The 20,008-nt window shown below is 40.0% G+C and overlaps 1 protein-coding gene and 1 long non-coding RNA gene across 8 annotated transcripts in view; one reads left to right on the forward strand and one right to left on the reverse strand.

Annotated features, from left to right (window-relative positions):
• The window catches only part of LOC137239827 (serine-rich adhesin for platelets), a 133,448-nt gene extending 127,015 nt beyond the window's left edge, over nt 1-6,433 (reverse strand). For 4 of the 7 annotated variants that reach the window (XR_010949495.1, XM_067765536.1, XM_067765528.1 and 1 more), the window contains exon 1: nt 6,151-6,433. The gene's annotated coding sequence lies outside the window, so the exon portion shown is untranslated. Of the gene's footprint in view, nt 1-3,177; nt 3,404-6,150 lie in introns of all 7 variants that reach the window. The other 3 variants (XM_067765529.1, XM_067765531.1, XM_067765530.1) reach the window with 3 other exon arrangements.
• Nucleotides 6,434-14,404: 7,971 nt separating this feature from the next.
• On the forward strand, nt 14,405-14,671 carry LOC137242155 (uncharacterized). Its single transcript, XR_010950098.1, has 2 exons — nt 14,405-14,435; nt 14,494-14,671. It is a non-coding gene; the product is annotated as an uncharacterized lncRNA (long non-coding RNA).
• Nucleotides 14,672-20,008: the final 5,337 nt, after the last annotated feature.

Here is a 20,008-nt window from a genome sequence, read left to right on the forward strand (position 1 = left end):
TTTGTGTTTTTTTCTTCATGAGTCTGTGTTCTTAGGTGCCATAGTTCCTCATAATACTTGCGGAGATGCCTGGAAGGTGTGGCCTCTACAATCCGATGTCTGTTGTGATGCCCAGGTTTCTGGGTATTCAACAGAAACTGTTTGTTCAGCGTTTCATGTTTTGGCAGGCCTGTATTTTCTTTTAGTGAGTAACCTTTACGCTTGGCGACCATATCGGGGACGCTTAGCAAGCAAGCGGTCGACCAATTGCTTTGTTAGTGGTAATGAGCTGAGGCGCAGACTACCGAATGCTTTTGGGAGTGAACAGCAAGGTGTCACAACAGATTTGTAAAAGTTGCGGTGACGACGAGTTTTGGGATCTAGCACAGAACAACAAATTAAATGGGGTTACACTGAAATGGTGGCCCTTGCTCGAGAAAAATCCCGAGTCACTCCGGTACATATAACAGGCTGCTAAATAGTGCTTGTTACCGGAACGTATCGGATCTATACCCGGCAAAGGACCATCAACATTTAGATAGATAGATCGCACTCCGACCATTGGTCTATTGTGCCCTTATCTTCTTCACAGCACCTCATCCAAGCCGACATATCTGATGAACCCTAGCAATTCACCCGGCTTGAGGAATTTAATGTGAGAATGCTTTGGCCGTGATGAGCCCATAAACTTAGCGTTGCATCTTGAGATTGTGCCACATTCCAGGATATGATCCGCCGTCTCCGCTGATCGATCACAAAATCGGCATGTGTATGCTCCCAGTGGTACTGATATCTTGACTCTGGGTTCAAAGACTCCAGATCCAACTCCCTCTGGCGTCTTCGAGTCATCGGTGTACCATCCCAGCAAACACAGTTTCTAACGTTAGAGAAATATTGTAGTTTTACATTAGAATTTTAATGTAGTTCTCTAATGTATTTCGAATCGAAAACTGGGTTAGAGAACTAGGTTAGAATTCGACTGTGAAACGATTCGAATAACACCAGAAATGCGATGTTATGATTATTGTCACAGTTATCGATTATTTGCACGACATGATCAGCCATCCTTAGTGTTTTACAAACAAAATAAAAATAGTGAAAAGTTGTGTGGAAATATTATAAGCTGCAAAATAAGTTTATTCTATATATAATAATAAATACTATTAAGTGAAAATGAATCAAAAATGTTAAAAGGGGAAAGCGAGCAGATTATTCGGTAGTAGTGCAGTTTACGGTAGCCACCCTAAAGTTGATCCAAGATTTTCGAGTGAGGTATCAAAAGACGCGTATTAATCTCGAGAACAATAATCTGAAGGCAGAAAAGAAAAATTGTATCTCTGACCGGAGATATTTGCAGTTGAAGTTGGCGATTTAATGTGGTTGTTGTTGTTTGTACCCACAAAAAAAATTGTGCATCACCATGGCGGTAGCCACGGTTATACCACACACCCGGACTTGGCATGGCGTAGCCCAGGGTTATTTTTTATAAGCGCGGCCAAAGGCCGCCAACGCAGAAAGGTGTTCTGCGCAAAAATACTATGGATCCCACCCCCGGTTTCGCAGGGACTCGCGGGTCTTTTTTCGGTTTTTCGTCAATATCTTTTGAACCGGTAAAAACAAGTTAACTTCCGCTTTCGGATTCTTGACCTAGACGGGAACTGCACTATTACCGATTATTGAAGTGCTATTTGAATGGCATGAAGAAAACGCTTCCTCATCCGTACCTCAAACAATGCCGAGCTCAATCCTTAGGAAATAAGTGGGAGCGAAAATTTCAACACAATAACTAGTACTGAAAACTGTGAAACATACGATAGGATTTTGAATTATTTTTATTTTATTATAATTTATAAGCTTATAACCAAATAAAACTGAACTTAATTGCGCATCACTTCAAAATTCTCACTAGAAACCCATTAGCAATTGACGTTAGAATTCCATTAGAATTCTAACCCTTTTCTCGATATCAAGAACGAAGTCCCCTTTTTGTCGAGAATGCTATAATTCGCGACAGTTTCGCAAATCGTCCTCTAACCTTCTACCTTAGAGAAATACATTAGAATTCGATTCGTCTTCTAATCGTTTTCTAACCTAAATGTTTGTTGGGATACTATATTTAGCTGCTGAATGCTCTCAATTTTGCTTTCCTTCTATGTACCTTGTCTCCCAATTCTACTTTATACCTGAGGTTTTCATTCCTAGGGAGTTGTGAGATTAGGATCTTCTCCATCAGTTCCTCCAGCCTCCTGGACGATATAGCTTTACCTTTGCCCGAGCCTTCCTTGCCGATCTTCAAGAGGGTTCGTTTGGCTGACTGCTCTATCGATATGTGCTGCGCGGTTAGATCGAGGATAGCTCCAGCGCTAATGTGGGGCATGTGATGCACACACAAGCCAGTCGCTGAAATTTTGTCAGTGCTTGTCTCGTCGCCGCCCATTGATAACACTCCCAAAAAACTTTCGGGGAGTGTCCTTATCGCTACAAACACAACCACTAGGTTTGTTCAACGAAGTCGGCTTGGCTGAGGTGCTGGGAAGGAGATGGCGGCACAATAGACCAATGGTCGCAGTGAAATCCTCAACAATTATCTAACTGTTAGCACTTTATGGACATTATTTAATTTACAGAAGTTTGACATCAGACCTTAATTGCTGGTACTGGCTGCGTATTCCATAACGTCAAAAATTTTTAAGTAACTTTTTGCAGCTGCCGGTCTAATATGTATTTCCTATTTCCTCATTTTCTGCAAAGGAAGAGCAAAGACAAATCCGCTTATATAAGTGGGTAGGTATTTAATAAATTCCTTTCCCTTAAACATCTTGTTGTTGTTGTTGTTGTATCGATAAGGTTTCTCCCCGAAGGCTTTGGGGAGTGTTATCGATGTGAGGGTCCTTTGCCGGATACAGTTCCGGCACGCTTCGGCAACACAGCACCATTAAGGTGCTAGCCCGACCATCTCCGGAACGATTTATATGGCCACATTAAACCTTCAGGCCATCCCTCCCTCCCGACCCCCAAGTTCCATGAGGAGCTTGGGGTCGCCACAGCCTCAGCTGTTACTGAAACAGGATTCACCACAGATAGGTGAGGTTGACAATTGGGTTTGGAGAAGCTATATATTGCGCTGGCAATCTGAAAGGGTTGCGCTACACAGCACCTTGAATCTGATATTTTAGTCGCCTTTTACGACAGGCATACCTACCGCGGGTATATTCTAACCCCTAACCCGCTGGGGGGGACATCAACTTCAACTGTTCTTGTTCTTACTTGCTGTTTGTATTTTATTTTTGTTTATTTCGTTTTTAGCACTTTCTCTTTCGAGTTTCGATTTATGTATTTCCTGTGCACATATTTATTCAAAATTATTGCATTTATTAATTATATTCACATCTTTATTTGCACATTGCTGCGTCCTTATATTAACCTTTTAACTTTAATTTGTTACATACAGAGCTCTAAATATGTATTTAATGAATTTTTCGTGTTTGTCATTCGTGTCCGATTATTTCATTTGCCAATTTGACTTTTATCACATGCTCTTTTCGAAGGTTTTCTTGTTTTTTTTTTTTTGCAATAAAAAACTTTGGTATTCAAAAACATTTATTTTTTGTATGCTTTAAGTGTTGCAAATAGACATCGATATCATAATATAGGTTTTAAGAAAATAAAACTGTAAAATTGGCATAAATTAACTATACCAATAACACTTAGTAAATTTTCGAGTAAAATTTATAAATTTTCTTTGTTGTCACCATTGCTGTTACACAATGTCAACGCCGTACGTATCAGCAACGTTTTTATAATCGCATGAAAAATTATTTCACAAAATTTCAAATGCTTAAACTAAGTATTTTTAACTCTTCTCATTCTTCGTCTGGATATGCGAATTGGAATTTGAATAGCAAAAAAAAAAAAGTATAAGGCGCGTGCAAAAATGCTAATCACAGAACAACTAACCACAACGAAGGCGAAGATGCGAAAGACAGAAAATAAAACCCGAAATTAATATCAAAATGCAAAAACAATATTAGCTACAATATGCTACGGATATGCAAATGAAAGTTAAATCAAATATTTTTTAAATATCTTTGCAATAAAATGCTTTGGGTCGGCTATATATTAAGGGACCAATTGGTTTGACCTTTGAAATTTTGCACATAGGTTCTCAGGGAGTTCCCCAACGAGAATCAGTGAGTAATTTTTAATTGTTATTAACAATTTACTAGTAATTCGTTGTTAAAGTTACCATGATATAACTATCACTTTTTATCTACAAACGAACACTTTCTCAAGAATTGTATACATAAGTACACTGTATAATGTTTATAAAACCAGAAACAGTTATATTCTTTTGTTTAAATATACGTATTATTGTAAAATTTAATAAATTATTTGTTTACTTTCCGCGAACGCAAGCTTACTGCCATTTTATCTAATTTACTGGTTGCATGGTGTTACCAGATGCTTTAAAATGTGCCAACGAATGAAAAATTTTTAAATAGTACCAACGAGGAAAATAGACCTTTTTCGCGCGATTTTTTATTCCAAATTTTCGCCTGCGACGCTTTTTATTTTTTTAAATAATTTACGTATATTTTATAAAAAATCGCACGATTTTTTATTCCCAATTTTCGCCTACGGCACTTATTATTTTTTTAAATAATTTACGTATATTTTATAATAAATTGAAAATTTGGAATAAAAAATCGCGCGATTTTTTATTCCAAATTTTCGCCTGCGATACTTTTTATTTTTTTAAAAAGGTTACGTATATTTTATAAAAAATTGAAAATTTATTTTATTTATTATAAATTACGTTTACTTCATAAAAAAAAAAAATCTGGAATAAAAAAAAGCGCGTTTAAAATAGATTCGAGTCGTTTTTTATATATATATATGGTGTGGTAGCACCATTTTTTCTCAATTCACTGAGTTTTCTTGCATTTTTTTGGAAACTTTAATATTAAATTGTGATCAAACTATAAGTCTCCTGTGGGTGGGGTGGTGTTTTTAGAAAGGGGAGTCACCACCTCCCCTACCCCTCCCAACCACCTCACCAACGTCCCTTAATGTATAGTCTACCCAATGCTTTATTAAAAACTCTCTTTACATACATATTTCGCACACACAAAAATAAAATACGAAAATAGTCGTGAAAACATTCGCGCGTTCCATGTGACCATGGTGGAATCACACCGTGACTTGGTTTCGAAAATGTCGTCAGAAAAGTACAAATAGAAAAAAATTGGTAGTAGTGCAGTTTACGGTATCCACCCTATAGTTGGGCGAAGATTTCTGAGTGAAGTATCAAAAGACGCGTATTAATCTCGAGAACAATAATCCGAAGGCGGAGAGGAAAAATTTTATCTCTGTCCGGAGATATTTGCAGTTGAAGTTGTCGATTTTCATGTGGTTGTTGTTGTGTTTGTACCCACAAAAATAAATTGTGCATCACCGTGGCGGTAGCCACGGTTATACCACACACCCGGACTTGGCATGGCGTAGCCCAGGGTTATTTTTTATAAGCGCGGCCGAAGGCCGCCAACGCAGAAAGGTGTTCTGCGCAAAAATAATATGGATCCCACCACCGGTTTCGGAGGTACCCGCGGGTCTTTTTCCGGTTTTTCGTTAATATCTTTTGAACGAGTTAAAATTTTTATTCTCCGCCTTCGGATTATTAATACTGATGTCAAGGCGCGTCGTTTGACACATCTTCCGATATTTTTGGTAGCGTATTAGCAGTCGACCCCTCAACTAGACTACTACCTTATTTTTTATAAGCGTGGCCGAAGGCCGCCAAAGCAGAAAGGTGTTCTGCGCAAAAATACTATGGATCCCAACCCCGGTTTCGGAGGGTCCCGCGGGTTTTTTCGGTTTTTCGTTAACATCTTTTGAACGAGTAAAAAAGTTAACTTCCGCTTTCGGATTCTTTATCTAGACGTGAATACGCGTCTTTTGATACCTCACTCGAAAATTTTGGCCCAAATTTCGGTGGGTACCGTAAACTGCACTATTACCAAAAAATTTAATAAAGCGATAATACGATTACGGCTAAAGTGTATATTTGGCTTAGCGTTTATTACTAAGGCCTAATAAAAAAATTTTAATTTTTATATGCATTTAGTCATAGAGTTTCACATAAATCAATAATAGTCAAATGGCGCTAATTACATTTTTTTTAGTTCCGCAAGGCGTAGTATATTCGACGCCGTTTTACTGCTCCTTCAATGTGCACAGCGAATGAGTTTCTTAATTGCCATACGGTTCGCAACATGAACCACGAAATTCACAAAATTGTGCTCGCTTCACATATTAAAATAATTTCAATTGCTTCAAACACTTTTTACATAACGCGGCTTAATTTTTCAATAGAAATATACTTGTTAATTTTCTTTTTCAAAGGACTTTTCGGGATTTAATTGCGTTCTAATCGAAATCACATTTCCTCCATCTAAAAAAGATACTGACGAATTATGAAGTTAAAGAGAATAGAAAAAAAGGACTTTTAAGGAAGGTGGAAGTAAAAATACGTTGACAGATGACAGTTAAAATGGCCAAGATTCAGGGGTGCTTTGTTTAGCACTGACAACAGCCGTCATAAATACCCAACGTAATGGCCGAGACACATCAAAGTTTTTCATATATATCCGTTTAAAGCCGGAATCATTGCTGCCGTAAGTCGTACCGCTTTTTCCGTATCCCTAACGTAATCAGCTGTTTATCGTTACGACGGTAAACCAAAACCCAATTGGTTGGCTACGATACGGTTCCGACCTTAGCGGCACCAATAATCGATTGCATTGATTCTCATCAGGTTGGTCGAATCAGCTGTTATAAGGTTACCGATACGGTTACCGATAAAGCACCAATGTCTCCAGCTTAAAGCAATCTTATGCTCCCAAGTTAAGCGGGAGTCATTGGTGCCGTATGTCGTATCGCTGTAGTCGTATCCCTAACGTAATCAGCTGCTTATCATTACGACGGTAAACCAAAAACGAATTGGTTGGCTACGATACGGTTACGACCTTAGCGGCACCAATAATCGATTGCATAGATTCCCATAAGGTTGGTCGAATCAGCTGTTATAAAGTTACCGATACGGTTACTGATAAAGCACCATTGTCTGCAGCTTAAGGCAAGGTGCACACGAGGCTACGCGTCATAGACGCGTATTAAACGCTGCAGGCGAAATCTGTACGCTTTGATGTCGAACACATATACTTGAATGGAGAGCTGCACACGAGGCGTAATCTACATGATACCTTATTAGGTTTGTCATAACAATAGGGTTGAACGAATTCAAAAATCCTTTATTCGATTCGCTCTTCGGTCGATTGGGTTCATGGATCCGTTACCTTCGTACACTGCTAGATGTCAGTTAATTAACTTAAAATTGTTATACTCTAGAAGAATCATTCTGTCACATTCTTTTGTTTAAGACATAGTTCGTGGAACTATTGATCCTCTGCCTTGCTAGAATGCATTTCATTTCATATCCCAGCCCGAAGCTTGAGGAGTAATGACATTTTTTTGTTGGTCGAGTTAGAACAGTGAATGCCTTTAATTCCCCTATTCTAAGAGCATTAAGAGAATTTAATTTGTACTCAATTGCACATGATGTTGATTTCTCTCTACCAAAAACTAAATTTAAATTGTTATTAAATAGGATCGTTAATTAGTTTGTAATGTAACAGAACGCCCTGTGTTCCATAAATTTAGTAGTAAATTTTATGATCTGGTAACCTTGAAATGTAAACTCGCCTCTGTCTGCCAAGTCCCATTTTGTAATATGAAAAACCGCCATTCGTTGGCAAGCAGTCGGATAAAGCATACAGCGGTAAGAAGAAAATTTGTCATTTTGTCATTTTGTAATGTGATTTTATTAACCTGTAACCTGATTTAAAAATAAACCACCCAACCTACCATCTAATAAACCAACATCAATTGTTCACAACTGGGTGCGTTAAATTCGCAAGTCCGAGCCAACGACAAAAACTTTATTTCGCTGTTGACCAAATTGGCTGCGCTTACATGCCAACCTAATATAAACGCACGCAAGCCATTTTCTGACAAAAATGTCTCATGCACATACAACTTGTATGAGAGCAACCCAAATTGAATTTTCTGCGTGAAAACCTAACTCGATTTCCAATTTTTGTTCTGCGTGACATTTAGATTTGTCGTTTGCACACATACTTTACATTGTCGCAACGCATGCTTATTTGGGTTAGGGCAAAAAACGCTGGTTGTATGCGTGCGCTAAAAAAACGCAGTGCGGTTCTATCAGGTTGGTATGTTACTGCACCCGTCACATCAGCAACGCCATGCGGCGAGCATTTTATTGATAAAAAAAATGTTGTCCGTTTAAATGTACAACAGGTGGATATCAATGTTGTAATTGTCCACCATTTTAACGCCAGTAACACACCACTGTGAAAAGCCACTACAACGCCATGTCAACGTCGCCGTCTAAGCCAACGTCGCAGAGCTAGCAAAGTCGTAGCACCACTTCGCAACGCAAAGTAAATGTATGTATGCATATTTCTGCCTATATTTCCCAACATCGCTGCCACAAAGCAGTAAATAAGTTGCAATTTTCGCCACATATATCAAACAAAGATTCGGGTAATTAATAAATTTATAGCCACGAATCTGCGTAGTTAAGCCAAGGGTCTGCCTCTATACATATATGTAATTTAATAGCCACTCTTCTGTATTAACTTCTTCAATACACCCGCCACATATGTTGCAAACACCGCCACGTAGAAGTGCTCGCCTTATGAATACTATTAACATGGATAAGAACGCCGCATTATCCCCAATAACGGAAACGCCATCCAGCGTATCTGAATGTGCCACAAGTACACGTTCAGAAACACAGGTATACAGTGCCCCTATTAAGTCCGCGGTAACCGAACTAGTACACATCGATGATGGAGCCCCAATTGCCTCAGCCAGCCAAACGGTTATAGCCACGCGTATTTCGCCGACGCCAAGCCATGCCCAAAGTAACCACGGTGGTCATAACTACGACGAGATGGAAAAACGTATAGCCATGTTGGAGCTCTATCTGAAAGCAACTCAGGTACAGTTACAAGAACGGGAGTCCCAGAACTATGATCTTTGGTCAACGGGATTGCATAACGGTAGTTCTGCTGTTACCTATGCCAGCACCTTACCTACGTCACAGCTAATGCTGCCGCAGTCAACGCAAGCACCTCCAGTGCTGCCACAGTCAACGCAGACGCGGATTGTACCGCCGCCAATGCCAACTAGCACACAGTCGAATGCCTCTACGCCATTTATCGAAGGCCCTTGTGTACCTCCACCCAATTCTAGAAATTTATACAATTTTTGTCTACCCAATGCAACACCTTATGATTTGCGCTATACCTCTGTGCTACATTCAAATAATTTATTTTCAACTCAGTCGTCAGCCCCTCCGACGTCGACGCCTCAAGCCAGTGGGGCCTGCAATAACGTACAGTATGTACCCTATAATTTGAACCCTCCCAAAAAAATTGTTAGATTTGCCTGAGTTTAGCGGTAGGGCTGAGGACTGGCCCATGTTTTATGCATCTTTCATAGAGTCGACCGCGGCATACAGATATACCTGTTGGAAATATAAATAAATATGACAACCCTGAACTCAATTATTTTACACATGTTAATTCACGCATACTTGCATACTTACATAGTTAAGTTTACTTATAAGACATTAGAAGAAGAGCACAAGTACTAGTTTAAGAAACTCGTTCATGTAACTCGGACTTACAATAAATTCAACTTGCTTATTAAAAATAAACTATTAAATAAATGATAAATCCAACAATAGCAACTTCGAAAATAACCAGCGTCTCCAAAAGTGCCTTAAGGGTGATACACGTGAAACAGTCAAGTCACTACTCATCCACCCTAACAATGTAAATTGCATTCTAGAACAGTTGAAGTTTAGGTTTGGACGACCAGAGCAGCTGGTTCGTAGTCAGTTAGCGCAGATTAAATAGATAGGACCAATTTCCGAGAGTATGTTAGGGAAAGTTATATCGTTTGCAATGAAGGTAAAAAATATCTGGGCACTTTTGGAATCTGTCGGTGCGAGCATCATATTGCCAACCCGATGCTACTCGACGAACTTATCGCCAAGTTACCCATGAGCAAACGCATTGAGTGGGGTCGGCATGCAGCCACCATACCTGCTCGGGCCACAATATTACATTTTAGCGACTGGCTCACCTCACTCGCCAATGTCATATGAACCATCAACGATGACTGTCAACTCGCTGCTCGTGAACCTAAACGCCGTACAGTACTCCATGTAGATGATACTACTCTGCGGAGTTGTCCTATTTGCCAAGGTCAATACAAGCCATCAGAGTGCAAATGCCTAACTGGAGCCACGGTAGCCGATCGATGGACCCTAGTTAAATCTCGACGATTATGCTTTGCCTGCCTAAATGGGGGTCACATCACCAGCAATTGCAGAAGGCGAAAGTTTTGCGGCATCGATGGATGCAGTAGAGCACATCATAAATTACTTCATGAGTCCCGGTCAGAGCGTCCGCCAGCTCGATCAACATCGTCATCACGAAGCGCCTCCCTTGTTACGTCCAGGTCTACGTCGCCACTAAACAATGCTCAACAGCAGCCGCTTAGCTATAAGGGAGCGACTGTTTTAAGCTGTTCTACCAACGCGCCGAAAGTTAAGTTACTCTACTGCATTCTCCCTGTCACACTGTACGGAAAGCAACGTCGCGTGGATACATATGCCTTACTAAATGAAGGTTCATCTATAACGATGATGGAAGACAGCTTCGTGAAGGAGTTAAACCTAGTAGGATGGTCGTACAGTCTGAACGTTCAATGGTTTGGGGGACATTCGGTTCAAGAGCCCGTCACCTTAGTCCAATTACAAATAAGCGGTGCTGGTATGAACAAAAAACACAAGCTGCGACAGGTCCATGCCGTACGTAATCTGAAGCTGCCAACACAAATCCTTAGTTGGAGTGACTTGGAAATGGACGGCAAAGAAGCAAGTCAACTACCAGTGCAGCCGCACTCAGGAGCGACACCTCGACTTCTCATCGGGATTGATAACTGCCATTTGGGCATAGGTTCAACAGTCACCACGATGAGGAAACACGGTCCATTTGCAGCCAAAACAGAACTGTGTTCGGTAGTGTTTGGTCCTGTCAGCAAATGCCCTCTTTCTATAGCTACATGTCTTTTTTTTTTAAATGCAATCCAGATGAAGTGCTTCGTAAAATGGTTGCCGATTTTTTCGAGATGGAAAGTTTTGGCGTTAGACCACCGCCACCAATCGAAAGCGACGCCGACATACGCGCACGATCTATTTTTGAGTCGACAACTTGGCGCTCAAGAGGCTAAAGAGCGTCGAAAGGAAAATGAGCTGCGATGCCGAGTTTGCTAAAGCTTATAAGCAAATCATTGATAGCTATATAGGGAAGGGTTACGCACGTAAACTCACTACGTCGGAATCTATCTTGTCATCGCTGCGTACCTGGTACCTACCCCATTTTTCCGTAGTAAATCCGAACAAGCCTGGAAAACTCCGATTCGTGTCAATGGTATCTCCTTGAATAGCTGCTTACTTAAGGGACCGCAGGAGTACAAACCTTTGCCTTCGATTCTCTTCTGCTTTCGTGAACGAGCGGTGGGCCTGTGTGGCGATATTAAGGAAATTTTTTACCAGATATTAATACGTTCGGAAGATAGGTGTGCCAGCGGTTTCTGTGGCGTAATGGTGACTCTGGCCAACCACCCGATACATATCAAATGTGTGTCATGATATTTGGAGCTGCTTGCTCCCCTTGCGCCGCTCACTATGCTAAGACGCGAAATGCGTTGAAACACGTCGATGACAATCGTTATACGTCACGGGCCGTGACTGCGATCTTGGAAAATCACTATGTAGACGACTTGGTAGATATTTTCGACTCAGCAAAGAAAGTCATACCGGTTGCAAAGTAAGCGGGGCGGTAGTGAACGGAGGTAGGTGCCCTACAAAAACGGAACTTCTCAGTGTGGTTATGTCCATATTCGACCCACTGGGACTCCTAGGGAACTTCGTGATAGGAGCAAAGTTATTGCGAAACACATTGGGATGATCCACTCCCAGCAAACATAGCCGAATTATGGGAAAGATGGCGAAAGCAACTGCCAGCGGTAATGGAGTATGCCTGCCCTCGATTCTATTTCCGCAATGGTGCGCCGAAATCTCTACAGTTACACGTATTCGTCGACGCTAGCGAAAATGCCTTTGCTGCTGTCACGTATTGGAGAGCGACGAATGCCCGAGATGAGATAGAGGTCACATTCATCTGCGCGAAATCAAAGTGCGCCCCCACTAAAAACTTTAACCATACCGCGATTAGAGCTGCAGGCCGCAGTTTTAGGAGCTCGTCTTGAACAAGCTGTGCGAGAAGCACATTCTTTCAAAATCGACAAATGTTTTCTTTGGAGTGATTCGGGGACAGTGATCAAATGGATTCGAAGCAAACATCGTAAATATAAGCCCTTCGTGCAGCATAGAATCGCCGAAATCTTAGCCGCTACTCACCAGTCCGATTGGTGCTGGATACCCACAGCACAAAACGTGGCCGATGAAGCCACTCGAGCCAATCATAATATCGTGCTCGGTCCTACGACTCGTTGGGTACAAGGTCCATCATTTCTGCGCGAAGAGGAATATGCCTGGCCTACTGAAGATGGAATATCTACCGATGTTGTTCATGAAGAAGAATTGCGCCCACAGCATACATTTGTCATCGTATGTAAAAATTTCATTGACTTCGATCAGTTCTCTTCATACAATAGGCTATTACGAACTACCGCCTGGGTTGTGCTGTTAGTCGAGATATGCCGCCGAACCCAAAATAAGAATCCGTATGGTCTTACAGCTGACAATCTCGAAGCAGCGAAGCTTCTCCTATGCCGCATCGGTCAGAACGAATGCTTCCCTGAAGAAATCCAACAGATCCAAGATGGAAATGAAATAACAAGTCAGAGCCCTTTGGTGTAGTTGTCGCCGTATCTGGATGAGAATGGTGTGCTACGTGTTCGTGGACGAATAGATGCAGCCAGCTGGCTCCCGATATGTATTAGACGCCCTATAATATTGCTGCCGACACATGTGTACACGAAACTAATACCGGAGCATTATCACATCCTCATGGGCCATCAAAATACCGAAGCCACCATATGCGCTATTCGCCGAGAGTACTGGGTGCCGCGTCTAAGAACGCTTCTACGAAATGTCATCGCTAACTGTAAGGTTTGCCGCCTACGCAAAGCAGCACCAGTCCTGCCATTAATGGGGCCGTTGCCAGTGGATCGCCTTACGCCATAAGGCCATTTACTTACACTGGTATATATTACTTCGGCACACTTAACGTAACAGTGAGGCGGAGTACAGAAAAGCGGTGGGTAGCACTCTTCACATGCCTAACCACGCGGACTGTGCATCTGGAGGTAGCTCACGACCTGAGCACTGACTCCTGCATCATCGCAATCAGAAATTTTATTAATCGCAGGGGCGTCCCTACAAGGTTGAGGTCAGACAATGGGAAAAACTTTGTTGGTGTGAACAACGAAGCCAAGATATTCACCGAGGTATTCGATTGCGAGCGTGTCCAGGGCGAGCTTTCTCGACGAGGTGTAGATTGGGTGTTCAGCTCACTGTATAACCCAGCTGAAGGTGGCGTTTGGGAGAGAATGGTGCAGTGTGTCAAGCGAGTCCTGAATCAAACGCTTAAAGAGGTTGCACCCCGCGAACATACACTATATAGCTTTATTGTTGAGGCGGAAAACATTGTCAACTCGCGGCCTCTAACGCACTTGCCCATCTCTCCGGATAAAGAAAAGCCACTGACACCGAATGACTTCTTCTTGGGGCCGAATAATACTGCGCATACGGTCAGCGTGGACAACGTATTGGCACGTGCCGTGGCTCTACGACAACAGTGACGCGTGGCTCGTCAACTCAGAGATCACTTCTGGAAAAGGTGGGTTCTGGAATATCTCCCCACGCTAACGCGTCGAACGAAGTGGTGCCAGTCTACGAAACCGTTGAAAGAAGGAGAGATAGTGGTCATCTGCGATCCAAATATGCCAAGAAGAGAGTGGTATCGTGGTGTGGTGGAGCGATTGTATCCTTCGAAAGACGGAGCTGTCCGCCAAGTTGATGTAAGAACGAACTCTCGGGGTGAAGAGAAGAGCTGTAGCCAAGTTGGCCGTTCTGGACGTTGAGTCTGGTGAATTTAGTGATTAAGGGGGGTGGGGATGTTGCAGAACGCCCTGTGTTCCATAATTTTAGTAGTAAATTTTATGATCTGGTAACCTTGAAATGTAAACTCGCCGCTGTCTGCCAAGCCCCATTTTGTAATATGAAAAACCGCCATTCGTTGGCAAGCAGTCAGCGGATAAGGCACACAGCGGTAAGTAGAAAATTTGTCATTTTGTAATGTGATTTTATTAACCTGTAACCTGATTTAGAAATAAACCATCCAACCTACCATCTAATAAACCAACATCAATTGTTCACAACTGGGTGCGTTAAATTCGCAAGTCCGAGCCAACGACATGTAATTTAATGTTTTTATTCTACTTAGTCTGTATGAAAATGTATATTTTCTAGATGTCTTAGATAAATAAAATGTAAAATAAAATGAAAGCGACAAAGCATGAAAGCTTCATGTAGCTAAGCGTACAGCAAAGTTGGCCGCTGAGCGCACGTGCCATGATACAATTGTAATTGTTAATTGTACCATGGTACGTACGCTTGAAAAAAAAGGAAGAACAAGATGTTTGTTTACATTTTTTGTATGCAAATTTTTGTAGTCAAATTTCTTATTTTTGTCAATAATTGTTTGCTTTTTGTAGCGGAGCTCGCAGATCTTGAGGCGTAGAGAAATCATAGCTACATGCCATATCTTGTACGTGTCTATGAAGCTACGCCTAACAACCTGTTGTTTGTTTTTGACACTTTCTTTTCGTATTGGTACCACCTTTTCGTGATACAGAATACCAATCGAGCACTTTCGTTACGTAACAGTCAGCTGTTATCGTTTTGTCTATCGTATTGCTATTCATAATACGAACACATCGTTTTGGAGACGATATCGTCAAACAGAATGAGGCAGTTAATCTACAATAAATCGTTAATAGTTAATCTACAATAAATCGTTAATAGTTAGTCTACGCGTTTTCATATGTTCCATCCCTGAGAACTAGATTATTTTCTGTCAAATTTTCACGTTTCTCTTTTACTTTGCGCTTCCGATTAGAAATTACGCTCTACAAGTGAAACTTTCTCTATGAAAACATGTTCGCATCCCTAAAATTTTTTCAAAATTACCGATTATCAAAGGGAAAAATTTCTATGTAATCAAGTTATATAATTAACGATTAGTAGTTAAGTACATAAATTAAGATAATCTCGTGATTTATTTATTTATTTATTTATTAGTCTACAAATTTAACAATTAATCGGACGAAATATAGAATAGTATAAAAACAAACAAAAAGACTTGGCAACTTAAATATATAATAATTACAAAAATATACTGAAATACTATGTTTTAAATCATTCAACTGCAAAGACACACAAAGGTATAGGGGTTACACCTTACATATTTAACGTAGTAAGTAGGTACTTTTTAATTCTGAAAATCGGATCGCATGTATCTAAGTGTTTGCAGTGATTATTGAAATCATGACAAATGCCACGAAGTGGGTCATACATTTCGAAGTTCGATCTGCATGTAATTATATGCAGTTGTTGAAAATATCTAGACGGTCTGACTGGCACATTAAACTTAATTTCGCCAAGCAGAAATGGGCTAGCTATCATCCCTCTTAAGAGTTTTACCATAAATAAATCATTAAGCATCTCCCTACGGCTCTGTAATGTAGGCAACTGTAATAGTTTAAACCGGCTGCAGTACGGTGGAAGATTCCTTGACGTGTCCCAAGGCAAGTGTTTCAAAGCAAAAAGCAAAAACTGTTTTTGGACCGTTTCCAGTTTATCGCAGTGAATTTGATAACGTGGGCTCCATATTATCGAAGCATATTCCAATATTGGCCTCACCAATGATGTAAACAGAGTTTTAGTAACGTGCGGATCATTAAATTCCTTATACCACCTTTTCACGAACGCCAAAGTACGCAAGTTTCTATAGGTAACCTAAAGCTTAGGGTCCATTGTAACACCTAGGTCAGTGAAGTTGGTAACTTGCTTAATAACATAATCTCAAATCACATGCTCATGGGAATTAAAAGTTTTCCGTGTAAAACACATGAACTTACACTTCGGAAGGTTTAATGACATGACGTTAGCATTACTCCATACAACTAGGCTGTTCAGATCCAACTGAAGAAGTGCTCTATCCCTCTGGTGAGCGGATAGGCATAAGAAGTTTCACGGCATCCCCATACATCAACGGCTTACAGTGCTTCAAAGCACTTGGTACGTCGTTAATGAATAGTAGGAATAACACTGGCTCAAGATGGCTTTCTTGTGGAACACCAAGAGTTACATTGATAAATTTGGACCAACAGTTGTTAAAAATAATTGTTTGTTTACGTTTATTCAAATAAGAAACCCAAGAGAGAAGTAAACGGGGAAAGCCTAACCGGTCGAGTTTGTGTAGGAGCAGAGAATGGGATACTTTACCAAACGCCTTACTAAAATCTGTGTAATTAACACAATTTCTCAGTTAGATATAAAGCTATTGGATTCAAGGAGCGTGAACTCTAAAAGGTTAGACGCTGTTGACTTTCCCTTACAAAATTCGTGCTGTGATAAGTCAATAACCGAAGATAGACTAAACGCCAGTTGTTTTGTGACAATCGCTTCGAACAGCTTGGGAATGGCATTGAGTTTAACTATTCCTCTGTAGTTTGTGACACAATATCTACTGCCACTCTTATGGAGAGGAATTATAAATGACTCTTTCCACTTCATAGGAAACATCCCTTGCTTCAGGGAGGCATTAAATAAACAAGCTAGATGTCGATATAGGTATTGTGCACGAGTTTTTAGCACGACTGGTGGAATTTGATCAGGTCAAGCAGTGTAAGATATTTTCAGATTATACAGATGCCAAAGAACATCCGCAGCACTAATAAAAGGAACTAATGCCGAATTCAGTGGGGACAAACTAAATGTATAATCTGACGGCACTGAATCGGATGAAATCGAATAGTTAGATCTGAAATAATGTGCAAACATATTAGCAATTATGGCATTATCGCTCGAAGTATGATCGTTAAGCTTCATGTAGAAGGAAACCCTTTAGTCTTTCTTTTCGAGTTAACGAAACTGTAAAACGCCTTAGGGTTAGAAAAAATGTGACTCCTAATCCTACTAATATACTCTTTATAGCAATTGCTGTTTAGGGTGTTATATTTATGACGTAATATAGAGTAAGCAGCATAGGCAGTTCTTGTACAAGACAGTTTGTATCGCTTGAACAAACACGTCTTTTGGTTTTTCAGACGTTTTAGTTCTTTAGTGCACCAAGCAATTGATGTAGCTGTCGAGGTGTCCGATAAAGGTATGCATTTGTGAAAAATCTCGTGAAGCACATTGTTAAAGTGAGATACGCTCACTCCAATATCCCCGTTGTACTCAGGCCAGGTAATTTTTGAAATATCGCTGATTAGCTCGGACCAATTAGCTTTCTTGAATAGAAACCGGCGAAGAGTCTCACACGCAACTTTGGACCTATGCTCAGGAAGATCGTGAGATTCGAAATACAAAATAAGAGCAGGATGATAAACATCATTGTAAATCTTACCAAGTAGCGCAACTAACAGCTGATCTGTGAAAATTCGCACATCCACACGCACAGTTCTCGACTCAGTTTCAAAAAAAAAATTTAGATTATTTAGCTCAAATTTTAAAGTGAGATAATCCTTACGAATTTATGTATATAGAATATATAAGGCGTTTTTGTTGTCATTAAAACAATATTTTTATTTATATTAAAGCTTTTATCATTTTTTTTAACTTTGAAAAAACGCCGTACCCCATTCCTTCATTATATGTCATTCGAGTGCCTATTTCACTGCCTTCCACTCTATTCGCAAAATAACTTCAATTTGAGCTGCCAAACTATATAGTAAACAATGATAAACATGCTCAGTCAAAGTAAACGGATCACATCTATTTACAGAACACCTCGAATTGTCATCTACAAATATCAAGTCCAAACATTTACCAAATTTGTTGTGAATATTGTTCAATTGATAAAGTCCGGCATCAGCTAAGTCATTTAAAAAATCGTAAAAGATAGCACGGGAAGATGCAGAAACCAGAATACCATCAATGCGACTCCAAGACACCCAAGGCAGATTAGAGTCACCAAGCAACACCACAGAATTCTAGAACTAGGTCTTAGGCCCACTTGCAGAACGGCAGGTTATCTTTTTAACTCAGAGTTAACTTGACATGGGGGGTGAAAAAGATAAATTGCGTTGCACAACGGCGAGTTAGCAGTTAAACCAGGGTTAAAAGGTTAATTTTTTAACTCGCTAATGTTGAAGGGTTAATTTGCTAACTTTTTAGCAATCTGTGAAATGACAAGTAAACAACCGCGAAAACCTCGAAATATTTTAATTTAAAAGGAATATCTTTGCAATGGGACACATAGCATCTCAGCCATCTACAAGAAATTAAATAATTACATATAGATATAATTCATTATGTTTGCTGGTAAGCTGCTATGTACAAATGGTTCTCGCCACGATGGTATCTTTGTGTGGTGGTCGAACTGAATAATAGTTTTTGATAATGTTCTAGTACTAAGTCTACTGCTAATACACGTCCAAGATGCGTTTTGCCTCAGTAACAAGAATCTGAAAGCTAAAAACAAAAATATTTATTCCGTCGAAAGATTTTCATAAAAATGGCGATAGTGTTGTCCTTGTGTAGTGCTCGAGCTGATGCAATACGTTTTAATGATGTTCTAGTACTGGGGTCGACTGCTAATACACGTCCAAGGCGCGTTTTGGCAAATTACGGTCCACTTCTGCGCAATAAAATCACAAATGAAAAAAAAAACAACAAACAAAAATTTCTTCAAGAAATAACTAATGCTGAGTGAGGTATTTTAACGTGTATTAACACTCAGCCCCTAATGTGAAATATTACCTAAGAAAAAAAATAAAAACTTTAAGGCTTACCAAAAGCAAACAGCTACTTTTTATAAATAGTATAAGCGAAATCTGCAAAAAAAAATAATACTCGTAAGTGAAGAATTCGAAAATGCTTGGATTTAGCTCACCTCAAAAAATGTCCAAGTTTGTTGCTCGAAGTATGTACTTGCAGTACCTAATTAACATAATCATAATTAGCAACAAGTAATTTCCTACAAATATTTTGATACTTACGTATGCTTTAAGAATTTGTGTTGTAATATGCAAAATATTTAATTTCAATTTTACAATGATTATAATTTTTGACAAGCGGATACGGATGTTCACGAAAGTAACAGAAAAAAATGACAGTGTGTACAACTAAACGCGAAAATACCCACCCGTACCAAGATTTAAATAACTCGACGTCAAAAATATGTTCCGCAAAACACTGCCTGGGTTAAAAAAATAACGTTTAACACCGAGTTACTTAACTCTGAATTTATATATTTAACCTTGGATGTTCTGCAAGTGGGCCTTAGTCAATTAAGACGAGGGTTTTATTGGATTAAACATGACTCTAAAAGCCAGGTACATCGAGAGAGGTGTCAACAGATGCGTATTGAAGAAATTGTATCTCTGTCCGGAGTTAATTGCAGTTGAACTTGGCAATTTTCATGTGGTTGGTGTAATGTTGTTGTGCACTGAAAAAAGTTTTTAAACATTTTTTGTAAGCGCGGTCGAAGGCCGCCAAGGTGTTCTGCGAAAAATACTATGGATCCCACCTCCGGTTTCCGAGAAACCTGGGGTCATTTCTTGGTATTTGGTTAATATATTTTAAACGACTTGAAATTTTTATTTTTCGCCTTCG

Source organism: Eurosta solidaginis, chromosome 2 (assembly GCF_040869045.1).
Source record: "Eurosta solidaginis isolate ZX-2024a chromosome 2, ASM4086904v1, whole genome shotgun sequence".
Classification (NCBI taxonomy): domain Eukaryota; kingdom Metazoa; phylum Arthropoda; class Insecta; order Diptera; family Tephritidae; genus Eurosta; species Eurosta solidaginis.